The sequence below is a fragment of the Crocodylus porosus genome, unplaced genomic scaffold (genome assembly GCF_001723895.1).
Source record: "Crocodylus porosus isolate Cpor-Errol unplaced genomic scaffold, CroPor_comp1, whole genome shotgun sequence".
NCBI classification, from domain to species: Eukaryota; Metazoa; Chordata; order Crocodylia; family Crocodylidae; genus Crocodylus; species Crocodylus porosus.
In genome coordinates this window covers 15,574,217-15,599,904 of record NW_017728916.1, presented here as the reverse complement: position 1 = coordinate 15,599,904, position 25,688 = coordinate 15,574,217, and positions in this window count along the sequence as shown.

The following is a 25,688-nucleotide window of genomic DNA, read 5'->3' as shown; positions in this document are numbered from 1 at the left end:
AAGCTGGAGAGAACTGCAGAACAGCTAATAGGAGCTGGGAAGCTGCAGGAGGTGGGGGGAAGCCTGAAAACAGAGAGAGCAGCAGAAAATCACAGAAAAAGTAGCAGGGGCAGCTAGAAAGCAAGGAGAGTCTGAGAGGTGGCAGAAAAGGGCAGATGGAATTGGGAGGAGATCAGGAATCCAGCAGAGAAGGTAGGAACTGGAGCTGAGAGAGAATGAGGCTGGAATTTAAGATAGGGAAGGGACTGAGATTCAGTAAAACATGGGGTTACAAATGACAGTGGTTTTATTGAACAGGGGAGATGGTGACACAGTGCCAAATTGGTTCACTTGCACCCACACATACACACCCACACCCACACAATGGCAACAGGGGTTAGAGAGGCTTGGTGCAGGGGCTGAAGTCCACTCAAGTCCAGGAGGAGAGAGAAAGAGTCCAAATTGTAGGGGGAGGTTTGCAGGTAATATCTACCTATCCAGGCTGGAAGGGGTTCTAGTCCAGTAGATGTTGTCCAGAGGGTGTTGCTGGCAGAACCTCTGAAGTGGATAGGTGATGTGAAGCTGGTTTGGTCTGGATGGAAATGGTGTTCCCACTGGGTCTGTCTTCACTGCCCCTCTTTATAGGGGCAGACCGTGTGTGACCCTCCTGACAGGAGGCATGCCCAGGCAAGGGTCAGCTGCTGGCGTACTGAGCATGTGTGCTCTGTGCAGGGATGTGCAGTTTTGGGTGTCTGTAATGTTGGGGTACAATGATAGAGTTTCTGGTTATGCAGGGTCTTTTGTTTTTCAAATGCTGGTCTTGTCTCTGTTCTTGGGTGAGTTCCATGGTTCCTGGATGAATCAATGCAAGGTGATGGCCCAGTTGTTACAGGCCATTCAGTAAAGGCCTGCTACCATTGTATCTCAATCATACCCAATCATTCTCGTTCATCTGGGAACCAAGTTACATTGGAGGGGTACAATGGAGCATAATGTTGCAATATAGGATGCCCAGGCAGGAGACAGAAGCTGGAGGCTTGACATATAAAATAGAAACTTGACATGACTTTGGTTCACTTACAAACAGAGGCCTAAGCCATACAATATCCATATGAAACAACAAAAATGACATCAATACAACATACAACAGTAAAAATTAATACAAACCTAATAATTATAAAACAATGGATATCGAAAACCAAAATTTGCCACCACAAATAAAAATGCTTAAAGTTTATCCTAATTTTGAGCTCACTTATACTTATCTAGGGAATAGAGAGGGAGAGAGAAGTCAGAAATGGTTGGGGAAGGGGAAGGAATGCATTTTAATATTAATAATAAAATAAAGAAAAACGGGGAGTTTTGCTACAATTCTTCAAGTTCTAGATACATAAATTTTCTTGATTTCTTCTAAATTTATGCCCTCCCCCTACAAGGAGATGGCTAATTGCTGAGAAAACAAAATCTTTGACAACTTTACCCAATTCCACTGCTTAAAACACACACATAAACACACATATATATGTATGCACACACCTATATGTGTGTGTATATATATATGAATATATGTATATATATGCATACAAACACACACATCTATATATACACAAACATATACATATATACATATACACACAGTGATATAGTTATGTATACATACACACATATGTATACACACCACACACACGAACATATAGATATGTGTATACATACACATAATATACTTGTATACACACACACATTTATACATGTGTATACATATACATACACACACATATATGTATACACACATATGTATACGCACACACACACGTGTATACACACACGTATATGTATGTATATAAATACATACACGTACACGTGTATATATATAAACACACACATATATAAGTGTACATACATATACGCACACACACACGCATGTACGCGCCTATACATACGTATATGCACACACGCACGTACGCATGTACATATATGCACACACGCACGTACATGTGTGCATATACGTATATGCACACACGCACGTACGTGTGTGCATTTACGTATATGCACACACGCACGTACGTGTGTGCATTTACATATATGCACACACGCACGTGTGTGTGCATTTACATATGCACACACGCACGTGTGTGTGCATTTACATATACACACACGCATGTGTGTGTATATACGTATACGCACACATGCACGCACGTACGTGTGTATATACATACATGCACACACATGCATGCACGTGTGTATACGTATATGCACACATGCATGTGTGTGTTTGTGCGTGTATATATATACGCGCATGCACACGTGTGCGTGTGTATATACATATGCACATGCACGCACACATGTGTGTGCATGTATATATATGCACATGCATGTGCGTGTGTGTGCTTGTGTGTGTATATATATATGCATGGACAAGTGTGTGTATGTGTGTGTATACACACACACACACACCATATACGTGCGTCTGTGCATGTGTGTGTATATATAATATATACACACACACACGCTCATGTCTGTGTGTGTATATATATGTCTTACATTATTTTATTTATTTTTATAACAGAAAAACAAAACAAAACAGAGATTGATACCATTACTTCCATATCATGTGACAGTAAATGTTTTGAATCTCGTGTCAGTTTCCCCAGCATAGAACCTTTGTATGTTCTAAATGTCACACTTTTATTTGTATGCACATACCAGCCCAGAAACAGAGGTGGTCAAAAAAAGGCATTCTTTTTTGCCATAAATCTCAGCGCAAAACTAATCATTCTTAGGGACAAATCTGTAAACAGCATATACTCAAATCAGGGACCTAAGCTTTTTATACAGCTCCACCACCCAGAGCTTTGCATCAGTAATGTAACTGGGGCAGGGCAAGCAGGATATCATTCTCAGGTGCTGACTAGGAGGAGGCATCATAATGACCCACTTCCTTTTGAATCTTTGCCACTGTAGGAGGAGCTGTGTACTGTCTCTTCCTGGCCATAGTAGCCAGGCAGGGCAGTGCTCTACCATGCTGTGTATCACAGAATCATAGAGAAGTAGGGCTAGAAAGGACCTTCAGATGTCATCTAGTCCAATCCCGTGCTTGAGGCAAGATTACCCCTATCCAAACCATAATATAAACTCTACATAAAACTACTAGTAATCCTGACACAACACAGCCATAATACACTAAACTGCCACAGGCAAAGCAGAAGAACCACAGAAGCCAATGTCCTGCTTCAATATATGCTCAAGAGATCCTAGGTAGCAAAGAGAACACCAAGTGTAGTTCCAGGGAACCCAGCCACTAAGCTGCTGCCATCTAAGTGGAACTGATGCTGGTATAGCAGTGGCAGCACCTTGACAGTAGTGGACTAAGAAGGTAAGCCTTCTTTCCTCTCACCCACATCCTTTCTCCTGACATACCCCATATGCCTACTGCATCCCTGCCCTGCATACTCAGTGGGCTTGCTATGCCTATGCTTTGCATAGCAAAACTAATAGCATCTAGCATGTATTCAAAAAATAAAAAACCTCCTTATATAATAGGAGAGATGGGAAATTCTAAACCAGAGAACCACTTGATGATATCCTGAAATACGAATACCTATATACTTCCACAGGTAAGCTTTGATGTTAATTTATTTTATGCAAGACATGCTGACATGCTAAAGGGATGTATCCTCCATAGGTGCAAACTAAAGGTTCTATAGCTGTCCATGAGCAATGTGTAGACTAAGTGCATTCAGTATACCATAATCTGGAATCTACAACAATGGTCAGTATAATCTTTAATTTGCAAGAAAATGTGTTACACCAGTCATCTCTCAACTGATTATCTTTCCTAAACATGCATACATACCACAAAAAAAAAAAGAGAGAACAACCCTGTTCCAAATATTATTGTTTGCTAATTTAATCTTCCTCCAATTTAATTGTATGGATACAAAGAATACAGAAAGGGAATAATATACTTACACAGGCAGAGTCTGCGAAAATTTGTAGATGCAGATTTTCCTTGGACTCAGAGTAAATGTGATTGTTCCTCTTGATGAATTACAAGCCAAACACAGCTTAGGTTTGCTATAAATCTCAGTGAACTCATTTAAATGGTTATATTATTGCATATTGAGGTGATTATTCATATGACAACTGTAGAAATCACATGAACATTCAGAACCAATAGATTTTTACCAAACTTGTCTTGTGTGGCTGTAACATAGCTTTACATATTTCCAAACAGAGTGCATAATTTTTAGACTGTTCAGTTGATGATATATTAGTCTGTTAACTGCCAAATAGAAAGATTATGGCAAAACTGTTGGTCAGATCAGTATCCTTATTATAACAAGTCTTTACAGCTTAATATGGCTAACTCAGTTTTTATTCATTTTGTAATTTGCCTTGGGCTTCTTATGCTTTTTTAAAATGGTCTAAACATTACCTCTCACTTTTTAAAATCAAATGGCCTAGGTGATCAAAATGACTTGTAAGCATGTGCTTCTATCAAAAGCATGTGCCTCTTTTTGTACAAAAATGAAGCCATAAATTAATCCTTTGCAAGGGCATTAGACAGAATAATGGGTATTTTGCTTTTTTAACTCTGATTCATTTTCAGAAGGCAATCCCACATTTTGATCAATATGTTCTCTGCTTTTCTGTGCTGTTTGTTCATTGTATCTACTGCACAAAAGAAAAGCATTAGACCATAAGGCACTGTCATTAAAAATCACAGCTATTGGAAACAGTCCTCAGTGAAAAGGGGAAAAAAAGACCATGAATGCTGTATGCTCCAGTTTTTTGTAGCTACTTATTATTTACTGAATAGGTTAGCATTCTATATTTCAAGTAAAATGTTGGGTCTAGATGGAACCTATGTATTGACCAAATAGTGGATTCTATATAGGCTGAAATCTCGACTTGAGGTTGGTACTTGAGAAGAGCTACTATAGGTGACACTTTTTGGCTTTTAGTTGGGAATTAAACTACTATGCTACCACAGATGCTGGACCTTGGGTCCATGAATGATGTGGATGAAGTGACAGAAATACATTGAACATGGTACGGTTATTCAGTTCAGATCATAATAATAGTAGTGGTGCAAGCTCACCAGGGGAAAGAGAGAAAGATGAAGACTGAAGTAGGAAGCCTTAGGGTTAAGGCATCACTATAGTAGCCAAAAGTATTGAAGACAAGGCCAGAAAGAAATGCCAAACACATCTGTGTCCTTTTTTACACAGTTTCTTTAGAAGCCTAAATATAAAGGTAATGCACAAATAACATAAGAGGACCATGTGACTTCTGTGGTGAGATCTTTTTGAGTTTGAGCCATAGTCTATTACATCAGATGTATGCTTTACAAAATATTGGCAATAGAAGGTTAGCAATTTTAATACCATTGTTCAAACAGAGAAAATACACTTTAATAGCCAAGCTTTGCATGCAGGTTGTTCAAGGCACAGCAGACTATACAATTCTTTTTTATTTGGTTTAGGACAGTTTCAGAATGGGCAATTTTCTTCAGAAAGCTGTTTCTGGTACCAGCCAAAGCTCTAAAAAAAGAAGAAAAAGCCCCTGCTTTTCATATTTCTAGCTGTATGCGTCTTTCTCAAAAAGTTTAATGTCTAATACTATGATTCTACTACTCTTACAGAGTAAATTGAGGCCCATCTTTTCTGTTACATCTCTCTCAAAATAGTTGACTATGCAAAAGGTATTGTACCTAATGCAATTTAAAAATAACAGAAATAATAGCATCCAAACTTATCCTCCTCCTGCCTCTGTGTCATTTGGTTTTTAAACAGCTAATGCATCTAGTGTTATCTCTTTACCAACTGTTACCAAAAACATTTTCTCAGGGAAGCACTTCAGGTTATGTAAAAAGAATTGTATCAGAGCCTGAAGCTACAATAGGCTCCTAAACATGACTTCATATAATTATATGCATCTGGTAACCATTGATTCATAGATGCTAGAGTCAGAAGGGACGTCAACAGATCATTGAGTCTGACACCCTGCCTAGGCAGGAAAGAGTGCTGGGGTCAGATGACCTCAACCAGAAGCCTATCCAGCCTTCTCTTAAAGACCCCCAAGTTAGGGGAGAGCACCACCTCCTTTGGAAGCCCACTCCAAATTTTAGCCACCCTTACTGTGAAGAAGTTTTTCCTGATATCTAGCCTAAATCTGCTCTCTGTCAGTTTGTGACCATTGTTCCTTGTTACCCCAAGAGTCGTCCTGGTGAACAGATCATCTCTGATTCCTTGCTGCACCCCACTAATGAATTTGTAGGGAGCCACAAGTTCACCTCTCAGCCTTCTCTTTCAGAGGCTGAAAAGGTCCAGTCCCTCAGTCTCTCCTCATTGGGCTTGTCCTATAAGCCCTTAACCATATGAGTGGCCCTCCTCTGGACCCTCTTGAGCCTATCAACATCCTTCTTGAAGTATGGTGCCCAAAAGTAGAAACAATACTTCAACTGTGTTCTGACCATAGAGGGGAAGTATCACCTCCTTGGTTCTTTTTGTCATGCATCTGCTGATGCATGATAAAGTGCAGTTAGCTTTGCTGATGATTTTGTCACACTGATGTTTCATGTTCATCATGGAGTCCACTATGACTCCAAGATCCCTTTATGCTTCTGTGCTGCTGAGAGGGTCACTTCCTAGCCAGTAGGTGTGCTGGATATTTTTGTGCCCTGGGTGCAGCACTCTACACTTGTCCTTATTGTACTGCATCCTACTGTGTCCTGCCCACTTTTCCAACCTGTCCAGGTCTGCCTGCAATCATTCCTTACCCTCTGTAGTGTGCACTTCACCCCACAATAGTATCAGCTACAAACCTGGAGAGAGTACACTCTATATCCAAGTCATTGATGAATATTTTGAAGAGTACAGGTCCAAGGACTGAACCCTGCAGAACTCCACTACCCACATCCTTCCAGGTCGATACTGACCCATCTACTACTACTCTCTGGGTGTGACCATTAAGCCAATTTGCCACCCACCAGACCATGTAAATATCTATGTCACATCTTCTTTATTTATTTGAAAATGGGATGAGATACTGTATCGAAGGCCTTACTAAAATTCAAGAAAATAACATCCACCTCTACTCCTGCATCTAAGTATTTTTCGATCCTGTCATAAAACAAAACCATATCGGTCAGGCATGATCTACCCGCTACAAATCCATTCTTGTTTCCCTGCTGCATTATTTTTTCCTGCTGGCCTCCCACAAATATGATCCTTCATAATCTTTTCAAAGATCTTTCAAAGGGTAGAGGTGAGGCTGACTGGCCAATAATTACTCATATCCTCCTTCCTCCCCTTCTTGAAAATAGGGACCACATTGGGCCTTTTCCAGTCCTCCTGGACCTGACCTGAGCACCATGAGTACTCAAACAGCCATGCCAGTTGTTCTGCTATGACACTGGCCAATTCCTTCAGTACTCTTGGATGCAGCTCATCCAGGCTTGCTGACCTGAACACATCCAATCCACCAGAGTGACTCTGCACCAAGTCAGCATCAACAGTTGGTTAGCTGGTGTCCCTCTGATGCCCATCTAAGAACCCATTAGGAGACTTATCTTGACCCCTGTTCAGGAACACTGAGGCAAATAACATACTGAATAGCTCAACCTAATCCCCCCTGTCTGTCACTAATTGCTTCTTCTTGTTCAGTAGGGGTCCTGTGCTGCCCTGTGCCTTCCTTTTACTCCCTACATACCTAAAAAAAGATTTTTTGTTGTCTTTAATTTGTGTTGCCAATCTCAACTCTGTAGTTGCTTTCGCTTTTCTAACTGCCTCCCTGCAAGTGCGGGCCAAGTAGATATACTTCTCCTTGGTAGCTTCCTTCTGCTTCCACCGCCTATATGCCTTCTTTTTTGCCCCGAGACAGCTCTGGATTTCCCTGTTTAGCCAAAGAAGATTTTTGGCTTTTTTCCCCCTCTTCCCTTGTACTGGGATAATCTCCCTCTGTGCCCAAAGGATCACTTCCTTTAGAAATGGCCACCATTCCTGGACTCCCATCTCACCAATACTCTTATCCTGCAGTGTGTCATTGACTAAGCTACTAAGCACACTGAAGTTAGCTTTCCTAAAGTTAAGTACTTCCACCTTACTAGTTATCTTACCTACTCTATGCAGTATGGTGAATTTGATTGATTGGTGGTTACTGTCCCCACGGTGACTACGAATCTGTAGCTCCCCTAATGGGCCCTCTCCCGCAGCCAACACCAAATCCAGTAGGCATTCTCGCTGGTAAAATCGTATACCTCCTGCATTAGGTGAAGGTCCTACATGCAGGTTAAAAACCTACTGAATGGTTGGATTTGGCTGACTGCTCTTCCCAGCAGATGTCAGGGTAGTTTAGGTCCTCCATGATAGACTGTATGGCCCCTGAAAGCTGCCTCAAGAAGTCCAGGTCTAGATTTTCTTCTTGGTGTGTGGTGGTCTGTAGCTTACCCCCACCACCAAGTCCCTTTCCCCTTGATCTCCATGTTTCCTAACCCACAAAGCCTCAACTTTCTCCTCTTCTGATCTCATTTTGATTAGGGTAGATGTATAATGCTCCTTAACATAGAGAGCAACCCGGCCCCCTTTCCTCCCTACTCCATCCCTTCCGTACAACCTGTAGCCCTCAATGTGTACTACCCGGTCATGGGTAGGGTCCCACCAGGTTTCTGTTAGCCCCACTAAATCAAAGTTATTATCTGCAAGCAGAAGTGTGAGTTTTTTCTGCTTGTTCCCCATGCTCCTAGCATTAGTATAGAGGCACTTGAGCCCTCCAAATGGTGCCTTTGGTGCCCCCTTGTTCTGATGCCCAAAGGGCCCCTTAGTTCTTACCTGGCATGTACTGATTCATGCCTTGCAGTTTTTAGGTTCTAGACTCTCTCCATGTCCTGCCTCCCCCTCCTCTGTCATATTTAGTTTAAAGCCCGATGTAGGAGGTCAGCCAATCTGTCAGAAAAGAGACTCTTACCTTTTGTGGAGAGATGAAGCCCATCATGTCCCAGGAGGTCCCTTGCATGGAAGTGCAGATTGTGGTTCCAGGAAGCCAAAACCCACATAATGGCACTAACTCAGGAGCCGTGGGTTGACTTCTCTGACAAGTGATGTGATGCGATGCCTACTGCATTAGTAGAAGCACTGCCAGCATGACAAAGGAAGCAATTCTTCTTCTTTAGTCAGCACTGATGTGGCCCTATCTTTTTGTACTGCATCCAGTTTTGGGCTTCCCCATTACAAAAAGAATGCAGACAAGTTGGAGAGAGTCCAGCAGAAGGCAACAAAAATGGTTAGAGGGATAGAGTACATGACTTTTGAAGACAGACTGAGGTAACTGGGATTATTTAGTCTGGGAAAAGAGACAACTGGGATTTATTAGCAGCCTTCAAGTACCTGAAGGATAGCTTCAAAGCTGGATGGAGATAGACTGTTCTCAGTGGTAGCAGATAACAGAACAAGGGAAGTTTAGGTTAGATACTAGGAAAAACTCTCTCATAAGAAGGACAATAAAACACTGGAACAAGTTACCCAGAGAGGTTGTGGAATCTTTTTCCATCCTTGGAGGTTTTTAAGACCTGGCTAGACAAAACCTTGGTTGGGATAATCTAGTTGGGGATGGTCCTGCTTTGAGCAGGGGTTGAGCTAGATGACCTCCTGAGATCTCTTCCAACCCTCATTTTCTATGGTTCTATGACTTTCACATCTACAGATCAAAATGTGTAAGCCCTATTTTTCTCTCAGTGGCTTTGTTTCTTTTCTGAAATATAAATATACATTGTAAATTCAATGTGAAATGTTGCTTCCCACATAACATGTAAAAGTGCTGACTTGGCACATCCTACCTGTAAAGTATGTCTTCTTCAGAGCGTGGCAGTTAATTATGAACTGTTCCAAGCAGTATGCTGATACCACTAATAATTCTGATGCAGAAAGATATTCTGGCATGATACACTATAATAGAAGTTGAATTCACTGTTGTTAAAAAACAATAGCCGCTTTTAATACTGGTCAAGTAAAGTGTCAGAACCAGGAATTAAATAAGTCATAATAACAACTGGAAATAATTAAACCAGTGTGGGAAACTGGAAAAGAAGTAACTGTGCCCAATATATGACCTAGAATTTAATATAAAAAATTCTAAATAGAAAAACCATACAAAAATTCTAACTATACAGAAGCCAAGTCATCAGAATGTGTGTGTATATACATAAATGTATATATATATATAGAGAGAGATCAAAGTAGCAACCAACTCTAACCTAAAACAGTAAGAACACTTTAAGACATTATCTATTTTTATTGAAAGTGGGAACATGTCTATTGCTTAATGGCACAACTCTTACCACTAACTTCTGGCCAAGTTTTGAATGCTAACCCTTCTGCTCCTGTCTCTTTAAAATTATTTCTAAAACTGTTAGGACTTCTGTAACCAAGTTCACACTGCATGGGTGGCTGTGACACCCCCTGGTGGTCATGCAACACTTACTCTGCTTTAGCTCTGTTTTAGCTGTAGGGTGCCCACCCCTACTTACTTTCCTGTCATGCCTTGATGTAATTGTTTGATTGGAAGGGAGGCTGCCTACTAGGTGCAAGAGTGAGCCCCAATTCCTCTAGAAGCTAGCTAGCTCTTCCTGGATCCCACCAGTCTCCACCCTGCTGTCTCTAGGTAAGCCTTGATGGCCCAACAATGTCCGTCCCCAGGGCACCTCCTAAGCTTAAGGGCTCATCACAGCCTCTGACCTCCCCTACAGCTTTTAGCCTTAAACCAATATCAGGCCATCTCAGGCCTTTATCCTTGTTGGGGTCTTGGCCTTCTTGGCCTCTGCCCCTTTCCTAATCACTGTCCCCTTCAGCCTAGGTCTACTTTAAAGGACCTGGATTCTGGGTCCCAGCCCAAGTCTCACTCTCTCAAGTTGCAACCTGCTTGGGCTTTGGGCCACTAGCCCTCACCTCACCCCAGTAGGGCTGTCTCTGCCCTGCCTATGGCAATGATTCTGCTCAGCTCTGTCAGGATCCCTGTACCAACCACTCAGGGCCTCTGGCCCCTGTCTGTGTCACTCTTGTGCACAGGACTCCCTGGCCCTGCCTTCCCTAGGCACTGGGACCTCTGGCCCTTGTCCAGCTTCTATCCAAGCTAGGTTTCAGCCTGTCTCTCTCTAGGCTTCAAACTCCCCTTTGGGTCCAACTTTATAGAGTGCCCTGAATCAAAGCCCCTAGCAGGGCTTTATACACTGGCTTTGTCCTGATACCCTGCTGTGGGTTATAATCCCAGGCATCCCTCAGGCACCCTGCCATAGCCTCTTTGCACTCCCTTTTCTGCCATGCTCGAACCAATGGTTAAAAATGTAACCAAGGAGTAAGCCTTTTGGCTGCAACACAGACTAAACCCTCTCTTGGTATGATCATAAAAAATGGCTTCCTGGCTGCATGACCAGACTTCCTCTTACTCCGGGGAATATTTCTCTGCTGGACAGCAGCACTCTAGTTGCCCTCCTCCAGATAGTATCCTTGCTCTAGAGCCCTTACATTTGTAGCCGCCAGGGCCAGTCTTCCCCTCCTGCTTCAAGCATGTGTTTATATACCTCCCTTGTCCTGTCCCCCTCTGGTCAGGTGCCCCCCCGGGTTGCCACAGGTGTTTCCAGATTCTGCTTGTTGGCTCAACCCCAGCATGACTTACTGCTGCTGGCTTCTGCTGTAATAATAGTTTGTCTCCTATGCAGGGTTCTAGCCCAGCATGCTACTGCAGCACAGCTAGTCCAGCAGTATGCACTTGTAGCAGGTAAATCCAGGGGCCTGTTGCCTGACAGCTCATAATGGACAGTGTTCCCCACCTGAGTCTCTCCCTGCTGCTCCTTCACCCTTAAAATAACAAAGCATTCAACTTTCTGTTAAAATTGCCTAATTTGGTAACAACCTACATAGAATTTTAAGAGATGATATTGAGCTATAGGATGGAAAAAATTGGTAAAGCCACCAAGATCCTTGTCTATGTTCACATAGCTGGAATAATGTGTGGCATTTCAGCACATTTGTAAATAATCTTAATAAAAAGTGAGTTCAGTTTCACAAGCAGTGAATTTTCTCATGTTGGTACCGACATGTCATAAATGGAACACATTTGCTGGATTACTGAGCAAGGAATATTTTTTTTTCTGGTACCATATTTCTGGCTGCTCCTTGGGCCAATGTTCAGCTCACAAAAGCTTCCCTTACAACATTTCAGCACCAGTCATAATAGGATACTCCAGGAGCATGTGGAAATTTTTATTACTGCAGATTTTTTATATTCTGATCCGTTTCCCTGGAGCTCTAAGCAGAAGTGAACCCTGAAGTACACTGAAGGTTACTGCTTCTCATCTTCTGTATATCAGCAGTACTCTTACTGCTTCTGTTCCTGCTAGCACCTGAGATGCTTTAAATTAGCCCCAGTTGTGGCCTATACTTATTGACAAAAATTGCCAGGGAGTGACTAACTGTTTCACGGATAGGGTTCTTCCTAAATCAAACTGGGTAGAATAAATGTCAGGTGCTCCTAACCAGGGAAAGAAAGCTCCCCAGGTAAGACAAAGGGATAGCAGCTTCTCTGCTTCTGGGAAAAGTTAGCAGTACTGCATGTTGCAGCAAGATAGACAGTAAAGAGTTGTATAATTCATAGTCCTCTAATATTACATGTACCCCAAGCTGAAGGTATTATTATTATAAATGGGCACATATCACAGATTTGGATACTGGGAAACAGTGCATCTTTGTCTAGATAACATGGAACCCATTACTGTTGCATCTGGGCAAAGCTTGTATAAATAGATATGTTAACTTATTTCTTGCAGGAGGAAGAGTTGAGACACAAACCTTAAAACTATGCATCTACTTTCATGTAAGGTCAAGGCTTGCTCACAACCCTCTCCAGCTACCTGTGTAATTATCTGCAGCAGAGAGAGAGAGAAGGCTTAAAAAGTAGTGGGAGACAAAGACAGATGTTAGTGAGAATGATTCCTAGAAAAGCTTCATTTGAATATTCTGTACCTGTTCTAACAATCAGCCTTCTTTGCTGGCTATACTTAGAGGCAGAAAAGACAGGAAGTGGGAGGCAGAATGGCCACTGGCAGATTTCCTTTGTTTATGCTCTTCAGCACTCCAATGGGTGTTGACATGTTACAAGAGAGTAGCCTAGGAGATGCTTGATCCTAGGCCAGGATGTTCAGGAGAACTTCCAGAGATGGACTGGACTACCACTGAGCATTAAGTTTAAGGAGACAAATGGTATCTTGGTTAGGGCCTGCCTCAAGGACAGGAATGAGAACAAGCAGTGTAGATATACTCCAAGTGACTCCAAGGAAGTCGGGAACTGAAGCTTGTTCTCCCAATTGCCAGGCTAGCACTGTAACATGGTAACTATTCTATTTTTCTGAGTAACGCTAAGCGAGTCCTCACCCTCTCTTGTGGGAACTCCTCACATTAAAATATATATATATATATACAAACAGGAAAGCAATAGCAGAAAACCTGATTTTCATGCAAATAATCTGAAAGACATTCTGATTAACTTACCAGATTTCCCTGCTAAACATTTTCTCCCCTTAATACAAGGAGTTCAGCTCTAGGGATAGTAGCAATAAGAACTTTAACATAGATTAAGCCTTCACAACAGAATATCATTTAAACCAGCTCTATGTAGAACTAGATAATGCACTGGTTCAAACCATAGAAACCACCTGTAGTGTTACAAAGATCAAGAGAAAATAATATTCTGTGTTTTCAGTTTTACTGAAATCTAAGTATGGCACCTGAACTTTAAGTCCCCGTTTGAACAATCTTGTCCATGACAGTAGAATGACCTCTCAAAGATATGCAATGATGTCTTTTGCAAAAATTACACTGGAACAAATGGCTTATAGCAAGGAATACAAAAACTACAAAGAATGGCTTTGACTGAGCATCTGTGGGAATGTCCACATACAGTCTAGATTTAGTAGACTATTTTACTTTACATTAAAGCATCACATAAAAAAGGAGATTATGCTAATGTGCAGGAGTAGTAGCAAACAGTCTACTTTGCATTGTGACACTAAAAAGTGTGCAAATGTGCTACTGTGCATTAGCACAGCCTAATGTGCATTAATTTAGTACTTCACACACTTTTACACATACTCTGGGGCCACTCTGATTAAAGCACCACTGTCTCCTCTGTCAGCATTCCTGTGCTTGAAAATGGTGGTGGGGACTTCTGAACTAAAGTTCATCCAACGAGCTTTAGTTCAAGCACTCCTGCCACCATTATTAAGCATGGGAAGACTGATATGTGAGATGCAGGAGGCTGCTGGAACAATTGCCACACTCCAGCAGACTTTATTAATCAAGTCTGCCCAGATTCATTGGAATTCCAGCATGTCAGAGCAGCCTCTGCACTCGTATATAGGTGCCTGGAGGTCTCAATGTAATCCGCATTAGAAAGGGAGCATTAATGTACATGTAGACTTGCCCAGCATGATCACAGTATGAAACTTAATATAGGTTGGGATAAGTAGCCTAAATAGAAACATTGAAAAAGAGGGGGAAACCCAGAAAGCAGAGTTCTGACAGAGGTTTAAACATGATTGAGAACCAAAAAAGTAACTCTCGATTTGAAATATGCTATAACACCCCAAATTACTAATGCAGACATTTTATTAGAGAAAAAAGAAGTACTGGTATTTCACTATGCAGCTATGGCAATATCAAACCTAGAATACCTCACAAGTTTCTTTACAACTGCCCCCCCCCCCCAAATTCTAGGCATTTCAGAGAAAAATTGATTTCATAGATTTCATAGACATTAGGGCTGGAAGGGACCTCGGAAGATCTTTGAGTCCAGCCCCCCACCCGAAGGACAGGAAGTCAGCTGGGGTCATAGGATCCCAGCAAGATAAGCATCCAATTTGCTCTTGAAGGTGTTCAATGTAGGTGCTTGAACCACCTCCGATGGCAGGCTGTTCCAGACCTTGGGGGCTCGGACAGTAAAGAAATTCTTCCTTATGTCCAGCCTGAAATGGTCTTGCAGTAGTTTATAACCCTTTGACCTTGTCATCCCTTAGGGCACTCTGGTGAACAATCATTCCCCCAGATACTGGTGGTCACCCCGATAAACTTATAGGTGGCCATCAGATCACCCCTGAGTCTGTGCTTTTCCAGACTAAAGAGCTCCATGGCTCTCAGCCTGTCATTGTAAGGTCTGTTTTCCTGACCTTTGATCATGTGTGTGGCTCTCTGGACTCTCTCAAGCTTCTCCACATTCTTTTTGAATTGTGGAGCCCAAAACTGGATGCAGTACTCCAGCTGTGGCCTCACCAAGGCAGAGTACAAGGGGAGAATGACATCCTGGGGTTTGCTTAAGAAGCGTCTATGGATGCAAGCCAGCATTTTGCTCACTTTATTAGCCACAGCATCACATTGCATGCTTATGTTCATCTTGTGGTCAATGATGACCCCCAAGTTTCTTTCTTCATTAGTGCTAGCCAGCGTAGCACTGCTGAGCCTATAAAGGTGCTGCAGGTTTTGCCTCCCAAGGTGGAGAACCTTGCATTTTTCAGTGTTAAACACCATCAGGTTCTCATCCGCACATTTGCTGAGCCTGTTCAGGTCAGTCTGGATTGCTCGCCTACCTTTAGGCGTGGATGCTTTGCCCCAGAGTTTGGTGTCATTGGCAAACTTGGCCAGTCTACTTCTGATTCCAATGTCCACATCACTAATGAAGATGTTGAACAATATGGGTCCAAGAACAGAGCCTTGGGGGACCCCACTGGTCACAGGGTACCATGATGATTGAATTCCATCAATTACTATCCTCTGGGTCCGAGCATGGAGCCAATAGAAGAGTGGAAATTGGGAGAAATTGGGAGAAATAATTTATGTGGTAAATTAAAAAGCAGTATAAAATGTGTATTATAATCTGATCACAGATTCAAAATTCCACAGGATAATACAGTCAGCTACAATGGCATTCAAATACAAATAACATGCATTAACTTATTTATTAGCTGATATGTGAATACCTTTGGGTAAAGTACAGAATCAACTTAAAATAATCACCAAAAAGCTATTTTGATGGAGCTAATGTCGTCAGAGAGAGATTCCAAATCAACAAATACCTTTAAAAATGGCATCATCATTAAGACCTCAGTTCATCAAGACATTTAGATATAGAAGTAATCTATTAATTAAAATGGCAGTATTCTGACTAAAAGTTAAGCTTGTATTTTACTGGATCAAGACATACAAATCTAAATATGCATTATTTAATCAACGAAGAGGTGAAAGCAGAAATTATAATGCCTAGTTCTAAATTCACTCATTACAGTATAAATCCAAAATCCTATTTTAGGATGTGTTTTAGGATATAACTTATCATTGAGATTTCACGGCCTAGCAATAACATTTATTTTCCTGAACTGAAGTGCCCTGAATTATGTCTAGATATCTATCTACATGCAAAAAACACAGTAAATTAGTTATTTACATTACTCATATAAAGAGGATAAACTGAGATCCATGTGACTGTATCAGGCAATGCTTTTTTGAATCTTTTAGATTTATCATTTGAAAATCATTTTCCATGATTCAGTTCATAAATTGATATTTGAATCTCACCCAGAGGAACTACTGCACTCATAAAAAAATTAATGGTAACAGCATGTTGAAGATGTTTCACATAACTTTACACCACAGAAATAATCATATTTTCATCCAGAAATAGTAAGTACCTCAAACACATTTTCCAATTTGATTGCATCCCCTTGGCTTTACTAATAGTTAACATACATGTAAAACGAGAACAAAAAACACAAACCACCAAAATAAATAAATAATAAAGCCATGTAGAAGCTGCAAATATGGACGGCTGCCTCAACTTTTTGTGTTTCACTTTTAAAACCTAGAGATTACATAAACTTCACTTTATCAAAGACAAAACATGGAAGACAAAAAGTGGGAGGCTGGTAATGCTTAAGGGAAAACTGTTGCTTCATTTAAAAAAAAAAAAAGTTTTATCTCAAATCAGGCTACATTTTCCAGCTCAAGTCTACAAAATAAAAGAAAGAAAAAGAAAATAAAAACCCTATTCCTAAGGGGCAAGCAAAAAAGCCCAATAATTTCCTTCTTCATGCTTAATAATCTCATATGTGAGGGACCAATCTAATTTGTGGAAACAGATTGCTCCTCAGGGATATGTTATTAAAGCCAAAACTGAATATATTACTCATTTTAAAAGTAGCAATAAAGATTATATAAGATATAATTCATTATTTTTCTAAAAGTTCCATGATTCCATTGGGAGGTGAGACTTAAATAGCTTCCAGGAAGCCTACCTTAATTAGGTTGCTTCTCAAATCAAATATAATATAGTTTTAACATAAAGATGTCACTCAGGGGAAGTATTCCATTTTCAAGGATGATTAATGACGTTTAAAGGAGGGGTACCCCTCTGTAGCTCTAAGTGGAATTGAAAGGGTGTGTACCAATGGATACACCTACACAAGCCCATAAGTAATTTAGCTACACGTATGTGCTCAGCTTCTGCACACAGAGCCAGAAAAAACTAATATGGGAATTATGGCAGCCAAGGCCAGATGACTTACATTTTTAATTAGATATTGCAAATTGGATTTCTTACTCTTGGTTTAGTTGTACATACTAACGACTCAAAGGAGTTTTAACATGATTTTTTGTTTTCAAATCCCATTATATTCTTTGTGCTTATATGTAAGAATACTTCATTAAAGTATCATGAAAAAATAGGAAGCTTTTAAAATATGATTTTCATAGAATTCAGGATCTAAGTCTAAAACAATTGGGCTTTTGAGCCAGTTTTCAGAATCAGCAGTGCTATTAAAATGCCAGTGGATACCTCATGATGCCTGAAAAGTTGTGGCTAATATGTATGCAGAAGTACTTCAGTCTCTCAGATACTCTGGTGAAAGCATGGAGGTAAATACTTTGTAACGAGGATCTCTGTCATTGATTTATTTTGCAGATTACAACCCTGTTGTACTTTGGGAGGGACTGTTCTTCAGTGATTAAAGCTGGAATCTGGACTTGTCTGATTCTACAGCTATCTTTATCACTTTTCTTACTGTGCAGCATTGATAGATATTTTACAAATATGTAGCATATTTTAAAATGCTATTGGTACTTTTTATGTCACACTTTGGGAACGTGTTGGGAAAATTGCTATACTGAAATCCATGCCTTCCAGGTATATTTGGATTTTTTGAATAGACATACTTTGTACACATCCAGATAAGTGCACATGTGCAGTCTGTGGTGCTGTACACCTTAATGTGCAGCACAGCAGGGTTTTTTTGATTTTGGTGTAAAAAAAACATGTCTAAAAAAAAGTGGGGTGACACACATGATGGCAGTTTGTGCCACCTGAAATGGGAGCCTGGATGGTTGGAGACACACTCGCCAGGCTCTGTACATGGGATCACCATCACTGGAACCTCTGGAGGTTCCCTCCCCCAGCCACTGCTTCCCAACCTCACACTCCAATCCATGGATCAGGGCATGGGGCTGGGAAGCAGTGGCTGGCGAGGGAGGGGGGATGGGACTTTTTCCCAGCCCCATGTCCTGATCTGCCAATTGGGGTATGGGGATGGGAAGCAGCTGCCTGGGGAAGGGAGTTTCCCCACCCCCTGTAGTCTGGGCTGACTGGGAGCAATTTGTTCCCAGTCAGCAGTCTATACATGCACTACTGTGCTGTAGGTACTATGCAGTTAATTTACTACTTGTATTTACAGGTAGTAGCAACCACACAATAGACTAATTTGCTGTGCAGTAAATGGTGTGCATATATAGATGGTGACGCCTAATTGAACAATAGATTAGTCACTGTGCAGTAAAGTGTCTCCTGTAGACATGCCTGCTAGGCATTATAGAGCTTAATCCTAAAGATTTCCTAACTGAGAGAAAATTATGTTTAAATTAATAGGAATTTTGTGTAAGGAGTGTGAAGCTTTCATAACGAACTCCTCTTCAATTTTTCTCTGGGGCTTTTATGATCAAAATTTGGATTTAGAAGTGTCAATATTTACTAATAAAAAGGATAGAAATCTGGTGTTTGATGTCAGTCACTCAACTTTCTAAGCAGAAACAGCCTGAATCAGTAGTCCAACTATTCTTGATAGGTCAGAAGCTAACGTATTTTATTAATTGCAATCTCCTCATCAAAGACTTACTTCTATGCCTATAAAATCACATTAGCTTTACCATCTTAGTGAAATGTAATAGAATTTGTAGTATCATAATCATGGTGAGAACTATAACTTTGTTTTTTTAGTTTTGGCAATGAGATCTTTGCGTTATATATTTTGGCATGTCATCAGGTAAAGTTAACTAAAATATATGAATAAGTACACTGTTATAAGAGCTATGCAAATAAATGCTTTTGTTTGCTGGGTGATTACATTTGGACAAAATTCCAAAGGAAATGCCATTCAAAATGAAAAATTAAAAGTTAACAAACATTCCATTTCACCATTTTAAGTGACTTCTTTTAGTTTTTATTTAGGTTCTTTCAGCTGAATACTTAATTATTTAAAAAATTATGCCAATTGACATGAAGCTGCATATTGTGGTAAATAAACTATACATCTGAAAAGTTTCATGCACCTTTTGTTATTATTTCATTGTATTGTCCTTTGAAAATTACTGTGTGCGCTTTATCAAGTGATGATACACCTGAAATAACAATCTTTTCATAATTCAGAAAACAGAGTGATATATTGTTACAAGCGGGTTTTTTTACCATGAAGTCAACTTAGAAATAATGGGGTCTGTCTTGTTAAAGATACAAAAAACTTTTAATCAAGTCCAAATAACAATTTGTAAGGCTAGCAATTAAAGTGATGACTTGTCACAATCAATCACTGTGTACACAGACATTTATTACCTGCTTTATAATATTGTTTTCCATATTGATTATCATGCAGATTTAAAATAAATAGCATCCATTGTTAAGATTAGTCTTTAATGATATTTGACAGATGCCAATCATTTTCCTTGAATCACATACTCTCTACATCTGCTAAACTAGCCTATTCTCTTGGGCAATAGACTGAGGAAAAAGTTTCCATTTTCATTGCTGAAAACAGACCAGAATTTCTAAAACTCTTAACATCACAGACTTTTTCAGACAAAGCAACACAACTATTTGTGAACTTGATGCAATACTCAACTAGGCCTTGCAGAAGCATGCAGAAAAACAAACAAACCTGTCCTTTGATGAACTGAAGCCTGGTGTGAAAAGAAGCAGGGTGGGAGAGGGTGTGGGGTGCAAAGAATAACCGTGCAGTTCCTACTATCAGTCAAGTAAAATTTGGAAGCCCTATCTATGCAGATTCACCAATAACCTCCTGTGCACTGTCAATTCATATGACCCAAGGGGAACAACCTCTTTGATGCGAACACATATGTGAAGACAAGAATTCTAATAGTTGAGTTACTTATATCAAATTAATTATTTACTTACTGGTTGCATTTAGGGTGGGCAAGCTTTTACATAGTGAAAAACCATCTACTTCTGCACACTGACGGCAATGCATTTCTCTATGTTGAACATAGTTCTCTCATAGCTTTGCAGCTCCTGCAGCACTGTGGAGAGTTATGTGTAGATTTCTGAGAAAGTTGCCTTTGGCATCCTGAATTTCTGACATAACTGCTTGTCATTCCAAATTTGTAGCACTTCTCCGTCAGGAAGCAGCAACCTCCTAACTGAAATTTCTCCAGGAAAAATTCATTTAAAAGTGCTGTCTCAATTTCCTTCTCTGTCTTCAGTACTTACATCATCCTTTTCTCAAGTCATTGCATGGCTGAGATTCATGTGTGTCGGTGTTCATATTAATAATCATCAGGATCCTAGTATGCAGTTGTGCTTCCTCCATGCTGCTTATCAATCTTGTAAGAAGCTGATGGTTTACAAAAGCAAAATGAATGATGGAATGCAAGAAGAGAATCATGGGAATTGTTTAGTGTGACCCCAAGACCCAAAATTACAAGACTTCCAGAAATATAGAAAAAATAATTCTAGACTGGAGAAAACCTAGTGATAGAACATCATGCTATGGAATGCCTGCCAGAACTTATTTCAAAACTGGATTGATGTAATGTTCTTAAGCGTTAAGGATACGCTGCTTGAGGAATAAATGTAACCAAACAGACTTCACATGTAGACAAGCTGTCAGTCTTAACTCCTTTCTCAGACTATGAAGATGAGTCCATACATGCAGGCACGTGTGCTTGCAGCAGCTCAAATAGAAGTGGTGAAAATTGGAGCAGGGGCTTTTTGCCTCAGCCCGTGTACCTGGACATGCACCTTGGTGTGGGGCAATATAACCCTGCTTGGCTCCTTGGGGCAATATAACCCTGCTTGGCTCCTCCTGGATCTGCAACCAGGGGGAGCTAGAGCCCGGGGCCAGCACCTATGCTGTCCCCAGCAGTATTAAAACCTGCCCTAGCAAGAAGCTTCTGGGGGGCCCTGGAGGCCTTCCTCATCCTTCTGCGAAGGCAGGTGGTAGGGTTGATGTTCCAGGAGCCTGTATTGTGGCTGGTCCTGTTGGCATATACTAACAACATACTTCTTACAGTCCAGGACTCAGGTGACCTCACACAGGTGGAGGCCTGCCAGGCTTTGTACTCAGTGGCCTCCTCTGCCTGGATCAACTGGGTCAAGAATTCTGGCCTGGTGGTGGGTAACAGTTGGCAGGTGGGCTCACTCCCACCACGCTCTGAGGGATCCGCTGGAGTTCAGGTTTGCTGATATACTTGGGGGTCTACCTGTCCCCTACAGACCCCTTCCTGCCAGAGAACTGGTACCAGATAGAGGCAAGTGGAGTGGAGTGGCTCTGGGCATGGGCAGGGCTCTTAAGGTGTCTCTCCCTGCATGGAAGAGTGCTGGTGCTGAACCAGCTGGTCCTGTCCATGCTCTGGCACCACTTACACACACTGTCTGTGCCCCCTGAGGTCCTGGCAGGGCTCCACAATGGGCACTGGAGCTTGTCTAGCCAGGATGGCACTGGGTCACTGCAGAGGTCCTGAGTCTCCCCTTGCGGGAGGGAGGCCAGGTCCTGACATTCCTCCTTCAGGCCCTGCAGTAACAGGTATATGGTGTCAGTAGCCGCGTGACATGGGGCTACCTGGGGCATGCCTTCCTCCGCCACTTTCAGGAGCTCCAGTATAACTGGCAGCTCTTCAGCCTGCAGGGCTTCTCCCTGTAGGACCTAGGAGTGGTGCCAGAAGTCTATGAGGACCTCCTCAGGGCCTGGGAGCTGGTCTATGCCTCCAGGTCCCCTGTGACACTTGCCCAGGGTGCCAACCTTCTCATCGAGCCCCTCCTCTGGAACCCCCACCTGGAGGTGCTGACAGCAGAGGTGACCCAGTTGTGAAAGAGGTTGATCCTGCCTGGTGTCTCCCATATCAGAGACCTCCTGGACTACGATAGGCAGCAAGGGGTGGACCTCAATGCACTGGCCTGGTGCATGGGCCTACCCATGCCACGTGTGACCTGCTGTCTGGTCCAGGAAGTGAAATTTGCCCTCCCTCCCAACAACCTTTCCCTTATTGACCAGGTCCTGTGTGGTGGCATCCTGTATATGCACATTCTGGGCAGAGCACCAGTGGGCAGCATCTACTGGCTTCTTGGATGCCTTTGAGGACCAGTAGGTGCAGCCCAGAGGGCTCTGCTCGGTGTCTCCCTCAGGAGCTCTTATTTCCATGTTTTGACCCTTTGACCCCTCACATCACTACTATCCTGTTTTTGCTTTTGTTGTCCTAAGAAATTAGCTGCATCTTTCACCCTTTGGCCCCACAAAGGTGCTATTACTTAGCTGAGTGGGCCTTAAGACCCACATTAATACGGAAGACACAAATAGACAGGAAGCTCTGGGGAGAAGATGGCTGTGCTCCTTCCTGCCACAAGTTACTGCTAGCTAGCTACTGCCTTCATTTCTACTTTCACCTTTACCTAAAACACGACTTGAGTGTGTAGCAGAACCCCCAGTTTCTTTCCTTTTTAATGCATTCCCTCCCCTTCCCTAAACATTTCTGACTTTCTCTCTATCCCTCATAAGTGATTTCAAGTAGTACTGTGTAAGCTAAGCTAAGTTCTTATAATAAGCCCTTTTTTTATATTGTAAATAGTGTTCTATTATGTTTGTATTGATTTTTACTATTTTATATTAATATTGTATCGTTTAGGCCTGTCTCTAAAGTGATGTCAAGTATCCATCCCCATCTTGTTCTCATACCCTGTTGTATAAGTATGTTGCCATTCTGTAACCTCTCCCATGTAAATTGGTTTTCCTTGAATGCCTGAAACAAAAGCATGATTGGATGAGTGAAACACAATGATAGCAGGACCCCCTATTAAATCACCCCACCATCAAAACCAATACCTGGACCAATGACCCAACCTTTGGAACCACCCTTAACATTCAAGAAACAAAAGATGAGGCAACCCACCATTGTGCCAAGGCTGCACATGTTCAATATGAATACCTGGAACCCTCTGGAATAGGGCTGACATTGCCTGGACAGGCCCTCCCCAAAGGAGATCATAGGTAGTCTGTCCTATAAAAAGGGGTAGTGAAGACTGACTCCTTGAGATGCCTTCTTCACCTGGACCAGATCTGCTCCACATCATACTGCCTATCAACCCAGAAGCCCTGCTGGCAACCCCCCTCTGGACAACACCTGCTGGAGAAAGACCCTGATTGGCCATCAAGGACTCCCTCCCAGCCTGGATAGGTAGTTGTCACCCCAATCCTCTCTTCAACCAAGGACTTCGGACTCTGTTTCTCTTCCCTACCTGGACTCCAACCCTTCCACTGGGTCTCTTTCTCCTGCTACATGTGTGTGCACCAAGCTGTACAGTACAGTGTTCATTTAATAAAACTGTTATTTGGACCCCTGAGTTGGGTTTTGCTTTACTTCAGTTCCGGCCCCTGTTCCAATCTCTGCTCCTCACCCCTCTAACTTTTGTCTCATTTCTTCCTCTCCTGCTTCTGGTTCACTGCCACCTCCAATGCCTATCCCATGCTGCTGTGGCTCAAGCCATCCTGAGCTCCTCTCTGCCTGCAAACTGCTGTTTCTTTGCTATTGCCCCATCTCCACTGCCTTTTCCCCTGATCTCTGCCACTGTTATTGCCTTGTCCCCACTGCCTTTTCCCCCTGTCACGTGCTTTTTAGTTACAAAGCACCCCAAGCATAAGTACCACAAGCACCAACACACACAGAGTCACCTGAGCCAGTGTTTAACCTGTGTGTATATGTGTATGTATGTGTGTATTGTGTATGATTTCATGTCATTATCAATAGAGTGTGTATGTGCTTGAATTGGTGATAGGTATGCATGTGCTTAGGCTGCTAATCTTGGATGTGTATTTGCCTGAGTTGGTAGAGTGTGTGTATGCACCTAATTGATTTCTGTGTTTGTATATTTACAATTGTACACCACACCCTCCTGTCTAACAGCATGATACAGAGATTCTGAGCATTGGCCTGGCCCCACAGGGCAACATGTGACTGACCTAGATGACTAAATATCACTGCTGCTGTTGCTTGCTGGACTACTGCTGTCTACTCTCAGGAGAAAGGGTTTTCCCGTTGCACCATCTTGCACCACCCTACACCACACCTGAACTGGATTGCATTGCTAATTGCCTGTTTGCTCCTACACCCCCCCCTCCCCCAGCTGCCTCACTGCATTTGATCCTGCTTTGTTTTCCTGCTTGCTGCCCTACTGCTAGGTGCCTGGCTGGAGGACTGAAGGGCTCCTGGACTGATCTTTAACAAACTAAGCCCCACCACTGCTCCAGTCATCTTTTACATCTGCCTCAGCAGCCTCCCCTGTGAGTTTTGCTCTTGTGTGGTCCTGTGGTCCACTTCCCCTGCCCTGGTGTTTGTTGTGTGCCTGAGTAAACCAGATCAAGTCTCCCCAGCCCCTGTGTGTGTCCCCTCCCCCAACTTCCCCAGGCATAGCCTACCCATTTTTTTCCTGTAGGCTGTAACTCCATGAGATCCAGCCCCCTTCCCCTACCCTCCGTTCTCCCACAACCCCAGTCTGCCCCTATTGGATTCACTAGCTCCACTGTATTTTTTTGTTTTTTGTTTTTCCTTATTGGTTCCCTCTCCCTTATGTACAACCATGGTGAGTCAGGAACCTTCTTCAGGGGCAAATGCCCCCACAGAACTTTTTGAAGCCCCCATTATGGGGGCAAATCCCCCACCAGCCCCCATTCCAGAGGCAGACTCCAACCAACCTTCTCCAGAGGTGGAGAAACCTGCAATCTCTTCTGTGGGAGCAGGCAGGACTCCAACAGGGAGACAGCAGGACCAGGGGATCTTCCCTGGCTAGGCCTCCCCTGGAGTTGTTCACAAGCCCCCTCCCCCATGATCCCCAGGGCAAGAGCAGTGGGAAGGGCTCCTCTTCAGCCTTCTCCATAGCTGGAGGCATGGAGGAAAAGGGCCCTGCCCCCAAGCTTAGGTCACTAGTGCCTAAGGGGACCAGATGTACTACATAAGTCAGTACGCTCACTCAGCCTGTCACTAGCCCTAGCTCTGGCCCTGCCAAGGCAATCCCCCAGTTGGGGAATCACAGTTAAGTGCAGGCAGCTATGGGGTGACCTAAAGCCACAGGGCCCGGACCCTCCACTGCTGATCCTGCCAGCTCAGGCAGCAAGGCCCCCTTTT